Genomic DNA, 7,099 nt, shown 5'->3' on the forward strand with positions numbered 1-7,099 from the left:
GGGACTGATGGTCTGTGATGATGGTAACGTGGGTACCCACCATGTATTCACAAAAGTATTCGAGTGCCCAGATGATACCGAGAGAGTATCATTTCATGGCCGCATAATTACGTTCCGCCTGGTTGAGGGTGCGGCTGGTGCAGGTGATGATATGCTCCCTGCCGTCTTGTACCTGGGCTAGTACAGCGCTGATGGCCACCAGCAAGACGTCAGTGTACAGGCAGAATGGTGTCTTATAATCGGGGAACGCCACTATGGGGGCCGTGATGAGTTTGTCCTTGAGAGTCTGGAAGGCTTGGAGGCAATCTTCTGTCTAAGTGAATGGCTCCCCTTTCTTGGTGAGGTCATGCAGCGGCTTGACGATGGTTGCAAACCCCTTTGCAAAACGCTGGTAATAGGAGGTGAGGCCTATGATCGCGCAGATCTCTTGCACGTTCCATGGCAGGGGAAGTTCGGCTCTAGCCTTGAGTTTTTGAGGGCCGGGTGCGATGTCTTCCTTCGATATGACATTCTCCATGAAGGAGACTGATCTTTAGGCCAAGACACACTTGGACAGGTGGAGCTTGAGCCCGGCTTGGCGTATCCTGGAGAAGACCTGGCATAGGCGGTGGAGATGGTTGGCCCAGGTCCTACTGAAGATGATGACATCATCGAGGTAGGCGAGACAAATTTCCCGCATGAGGCCACTGAGCACGGACTCCATCATGTCAGAAAACACTGCTGGGGCATTACAAAGTCCGAAGGGGAGCACGTTAAATTCGTAGTGCTTCCTGTTCCTGGTGAAGAATGCGGTCTTACCTCAATCCTACGGTTGAATGGGGACCTAGCAATATCCTGACTGTAGGTCCAACGTGGAGAACCAGGAGGCCCTGTAGAGGGAGTCCAGGGAATCATCGATTCTCGGTAGGGAAGTGGCGTCCTAAGTGGTGACATCATTTAGACGACGCTAGTTCACACAAAATCGCAGCGTCCCGTCTTTCTTCTTGACGAGGACAAAGGGAGAGGACCATGGGCTGGTTGATGGGGATATCACACCAGCATTTAACATGTCCTGGACCTGCCGGTCTTCTTTTGCCTGCTGCGTGGGGTTTTTATGGCGAGCAGGATGCCGTATGGGAGGGCCCATCGTGTGTATCTCGTGGGACAGGATGGTGGTATGGCTGATGTCCATAGGTCCCGACGAGAAGATGTCCTGAAAGTCTAGAAGTCGTCGCAAATCGGTGGTTTGTTGTGAGGAGAGGTGGTTGGGGAGTGGGGGTAGGGCGGGGAGGTGGAGCAGGGCTCATGTTTGGTGAGCCACAGCTCGCAAATGCGAGTTTTTTTCCCTTCGGCGAACAAATTTTACATGCAAGTTGCGTTTTGGCGAGGAGAAAATACATCTACTTTGACGAGGAGTAAACTACAAATAAATCTCACTCAAATGAACAAAACACGTTGTGATCGATTATTAAGTCTTTCCTTGTCGCCATTGTGAATGTTTAAAACCTCATAATATGATTCTAATCATCATAATATATAAATAAATATATTTACTGCTCGTAAAATATTTCAGCTCGTAGTCAATTTGGCTACTAAAAGTTTATTTGGCTCGTAAATCTCAAACCTTAGGAGCCAAATGGCTCGCAACCATCGACAGTTAGCAAGAGCCCTGTGGGGGGAAGAGGGTTGGGGCAAGGCTCGGCTTCCTCCATTTCACCCACCACTAAGCCCTTAGGGAGGGTGAGGGGTGAAGTGATGTCAGCCGCGCGGATCGTGGCGAGGTGAGGGGGGAGGAAGGTGGGGGAGAGAAGGCAGGAGGCAATAGTGCCCGCCGGTGTGGTGGGGGAGAATACTGCATGGGTGCAGGCGGGCCGTTACAAAGGGAGCCAGGCCTCATGGTGGGGAGGAATAGTGACAGTGGAGGAGAGTGTAGTGGGGAAGGTGGTGGGTGGGGCAGGTGGAGTAGGGGCAGGAATGAGGGGAAGGGGAGAAGGGGAGGGGGGCATGGGGAGGGGGGGCCGATGTGGCATAGCACGTGCAGAGAGGTTGGGGGATCAGATCTGGTGACTTGTTAAAGTGCAACCACCTCCCATGGCAGTCGATGTTGGCCCGGAGATTCTGCAACAGATCCAACCCCAAATAACCGTCGTATGCACGGCAAGTGGAATCAGATATAATGAACTGATGTTGGGCGGTTGCTTTCTGATGTGTTTGAACACGGAGAGCTCGTGTCTCCCCACGGATTGGCAGGGGGCCTTCCCCCGCGTCCATGAGGTGGGGAGGAGGGGGCCGAAAGCCTTGGCCTGACGGGAGTAGAAGTGGTGGTATAGAGAAGATCTGGCTGCTCCTGTATCATCCAGCAGTCGAGCCTTCACCCCATTCAGCCTGGCCTTATCGTAGACTGGGGGGTGGTACTTGTGGGAGGTGGCCCCCGCCACCATGGGGAGGTGCAGGGATGGTCCTAAAAATTCAGTTGGGGTAATCCGCCCTCCCCCTCACCGCCTATGTCCGCCTTTTCAGTGTCGGGGGCCTAGGTAGGGGGGAAAGATTCGTCTGGTGGGTCGCCTTCGATAGCTGACACCTTGCAGCGCCCCTTGTTCACAACCCTCTGCCGGGTGGCCTTTAACTGTTCTCGAATGTCGTGTATGGGGCAGCGATGTCTGCATGTGGTGAACTCCCAGGGATTGATGGAGATGAGGTTAGATGTCTCCCTGGGAGCGGGATGCTTTCGAGTGGGGAGAGCTCGTGGTAGGGCTGACGGTTCCAGGGGCGGGGGGTATGAGGTGGGCGTCCGAGGCTTGTTAGGGGGCAGCTTCTGGGTGGGGACTCTGCTTACTGCCCCTATTTTGGGGGAGTGGTGTGGGCAGCGAGCAGGCGCCTCACCGACTGGATGTCCCTGTCAATATCCCCAGCCAGGTTGTAGATCGGGAAGTGTTTCCTGACCAAGCTGGGAAGTACTCGGAGCAGGGTATTAAACACATGTTGGTCCTGGGTTTGTAAATCTGCCTCCGGGTAGGCCTTGGTGATGAGACGTTGTATTTGAATGAGGGTGTCATCTAAGTTTCCATCATAGGTGAGTGTCCAGCTGGGAGAAGGTGACGACCTTCCCTAGGAAGGGTGTGACAGCTTGGGTCATGAGTTGTAGGAACTGGTCCCATTTGACCTCCGGGACTATTTTAGTGGTTATACTTGAGACAATCTTTCCGAGGTGGGGGATTGTGACTGCTATTTTTCTCGGTCATTCTCAAAACTTATGTCTAGTATTGCTTGGATCATAGACATATACGTTTGTATGTCGTACAGTTCGGAGTCGAACTTAAGAAGTTGTATGTGCAATTTGGCCGCCATGTTTCCGAATTTTTCATTCCTTGCCATTCCACCGCTGGGTCAAGAACCACCGCTAGCCACCAGTGTTATGCAGCATCTTCTGTGCCCCGACTTCTCGGGTGCAGATCCGGTGCAACCTTGGGTTGTTTATTCCTGACCGGGTTGGTACTAGCAAGGAAGGAAAAACACAAACACCACTAGTCAAAGGCACACTTATATATTATCAAAAGACAAAAGCACAAACCGTTTTATGAGCAAAACTAAGAAACTTACAATTTACTTAGAATAACATTTACAACAATCACTTTCCACCTAGTTCAGCAAGTCTGGCTTATACACGGGATTTCACCTTCCTGAATTAAGGTTATATCTACCCAGTGTCACAAACCATATTACCACAATATGTCATATTCCCATATAAAGACAGCATAGTACAGTATACCCATTCCATCAGGCGTGTGACATAGATGACAAGCATATACAGTAATCCCTCTTCTATCCGACGTAATAGAGCCAAATGCATGTCTGGAAAGTGGTCCCGTCCGGAAAGTGGGCCCCTGGCTACTGGACTGGTACTTCAGGACCCTAACCCAACCTAACTTTGAAAGCCAACTAAATAACTCCCTATCGGATATGCATAGCACCTATTTAACCCCTTAAGCTGGGCATGTCGGAGGTGATCCGTGCACCTCACGCGGGGATATTCACATTCCGACTGACTTTTTAAAAATATTTGCCAAAAATCAGTTATTAGTCCTAGAATATTATAATTATATATGCATATGGCACATACCTTCAGCTTTCTTTCGGGATGTTTGTTGAGCCTTCGTTGACTACCATAAGACGTGTGGAGACTTCTGAAGTTGGTTAACGAAGTCTCCACTTTACACTTCCGAACACCCTATAATATGAGTACCACAACCTGATACTATCACTAGAAACACTATTCTATGATTTTCAAGTAGTTTTGAATCCATACACCAAAAAAAAAAACACCGTGAAAGCAATGAAAATTACGAGTGCATACGAGCTTCCCACTTGCGCTTGTTCCCCGCAGGCATTGTCATTTATTATTCATAAACACACTCACACTTTATATTCCCATTACTTTATTACACTTTACACACACACACACACATATATATATATATATATATATATATACAGTATTTATCCATAAGTTTCCTTCAGTAATAGTAGTTTATTTTCGCTCCAGACATTAAGTTTCTCAAATTCGTAAAGCTAGCATTTATTCTTCACTAATTATATATACAGGTGGAAATACATGTAAACACTCTCCTTATAATTAATAGCATGTTGATTATTTTCACACTATGTCAGCTAGCAGATTAATCAGAGAGAGCAAACAATCCACCATCTCCATCCTGTGTATCCTCATACATGTGAAAAATTCCATTTGGTAATGCATTATTCTGATTCATTACCAAAGGAATTTTTCATGCAGCGTGGAGAGAAGTCATTAGGTGACCAAGGCCGACACATGCAAGCATGTTGGAGCCTTTAAAAACAAAACGAACGAACGAAATTGGCCCACATTTGGTATTGAAAAATACCAAATGGCAAACCTGACAGGGGAGGTGGGAGGGGGGAGGAGGGAAGGGGTGCAGGGGCCATGGTGTAAACAGCTGTTTGGGGCAGAGCAGCAATTTCAAATTACAGGTGGGAAAAAATTAGGATTTTGGGAGGATCTTTTTTTTCTTCTTTTGGCCATTTTAGGATTCCGAAGGTCCTGGCCCACAATGTCCAGTAAGTGGGATGTCCAGAAAGTGGGCGTCCGGACAGTACAGGGATTATTGTATTCTAAGTCCTTGAGCCTGGGGATTCGTGTGACATAGACGAGGCCCTAGCTAGTACAATATGTACGCATAACATAGGTGAGGCCCTAGTTAACCTTAAACTATGTACGCATCACATGGGACGAGAGTATATGATGTCTCACACTTGATGGGGGGAAGGGGGGGAGGGGGATTAGTGAGTCTGGGGTGGGTTTATTCATGTGGGGAATGGGGACTGGGGGTCTGGGGGAGGGAGAGGGAGAGCACACTGGGGGAAGGATCACACTGATGTATACTGCCCTGTGGGGGGGGGGGGCCAACACTGCGAGGCGGGTTGTCACTATCGGGGAACCGACCCCGGGGGAGGAGTGTCGAACACTCCGCATACGAGATCACAGATAGAGTTCAGTATGACACACTGAGGGGAGATAATACCGCAGCTGCCGGGGGGAAGAGGAAGGAAATGTACGGGAGGGAGGTAGAGCACTGGGGAGGGTTATACAACACTGGGGAGACACACCGCGAGTACGGGGAGGAGTCACATGGGTTAGTTCACTTGGGGAGGGATCGAACAGCACTGGGGAAGCACATAATCATAGTGTCTGGTACTCACAATTTGTGCAGAGGGGAGGATATGGCCCACGGGACAGGAGGGCCTATGCCAGGAGCTCCAGATGACGGCCAGGTGAGGAAGGTGGGCCGTCCGGCGAGTAGTGTAGGGGAGGATGGTCCATGTAGCTGCCAGTAGCCCGGGAGGAGTGGTCAGGTGGTGTGTTGGGCGGCTTCCTAGCCGCAACGGTCTGGCTGGAGGCAGGGCTTTCCGGGCCAGGGCCGAAGAGGGCCAGAAGACGCGCTTCTTGGCGCTGGTCCTTATTCATCGTCGGGGTCCTGGGAGAGGACCTGGGGAGGCCTGGGCCTAGGGTCAGCCGGGAGGAGGGCGATGGCCTTACTAGGCTGCCGTCTCGTCCGGCAGGGGCGGCCGTCAGGGAGGAACTGTGGCCACCTGCACCAGGGGAGGTCCGACTGCCACAGCGAGGTTCCGGGGAGGCCTGCTGACTCCGGGAACTGCAGACTCGGCTGGAGGAGGAGGCCGTCAGGACTGGACTGCAGCCTCTCATCCTGGCGGAGCCCGACAGCACCTGGTGAAGGCGAGGCTGCAAGTACCGGACACCCGGCCTCGGGGAAGTCTCGCCCAGTCTGGTCTCGGGTGAGGAGCCTGTAGGGGAGCAAATCCCACCTTCTCGGGTAGAGAGGTGGGGAGAGGGGCGCCTCGTTCTGCCACAGAGGTGGTGGGCGGAACTAGAGGTGTTCCCTTCTATAGAAGTCTGGGGACTAGCGGAGGAACAGCAACCGAGGGCCGAGCCTCCTGCTTGGCAGGCCCGTAGGGTCCCACCAAAACTCTGGTCCGGGGTGTGAGGGGGAGGTCCAGGGGACGTTCCCTCAGTCAGGCAGCCCTGTTGGGCACTGTCTGTGCTCCTAAAGAATGCAGGAGTGCGGGAGGAGTCGGGAGATACTCTCCGGGACAACGCCGACATGGGCAGCTGAGAGATAGTGCTCATTGGGCTCTCCCAGCCACAGCCACGGATCCAGCTGAGCCTGTGCTCCGGCCGTAGGGCTTGGGACTCCTGCCCCAGCGACAGTGGGAGGAAGAGGTCGGACGAACTCTCTCGGCTTTTGCCACAGCTCCGATGGAGCATGCCCTCCTTCTGTTGAGTTCGGGATTCCTGTCCCGGGGACGGTGGGAGGAAGAGGTCAGACGAACTCTCTCGGCTTTTGCCACAGCTCCAACAGAGTGTGTCCTTCGGACCTGGTAGGTTTTGTCCCAGGGACGGGGGAGGAAGAGGTCAGATGAACTTTCTCAGCTTTTGCCACAGCCCCAGTGGAGCGTGCCCTCCTCCCGTAGGGGAATAGCAACCCTTGAGGCTCCTCCTGGTTCCTCTATTAAATAGGAGGTCGATCCAGGGGACTCGGCATCTGAGGATGCGCTTGGGATTTTG

The sequence above is a fragment of the Coenobita brevimanus genome, chromosome 46 (assembly GCF_032717465.1).
Source record: "Coenobita brevimanus isolate Jiangsu-jjx chromosome 46, ASM3271746v2, whole genome shotgun sequence".
NCBI lineage: Eukaryota > Metazoa > Arthropoda > Malacostraca > Decapoda > Coenobitidae > Coenobita > Coenobita brevimanus.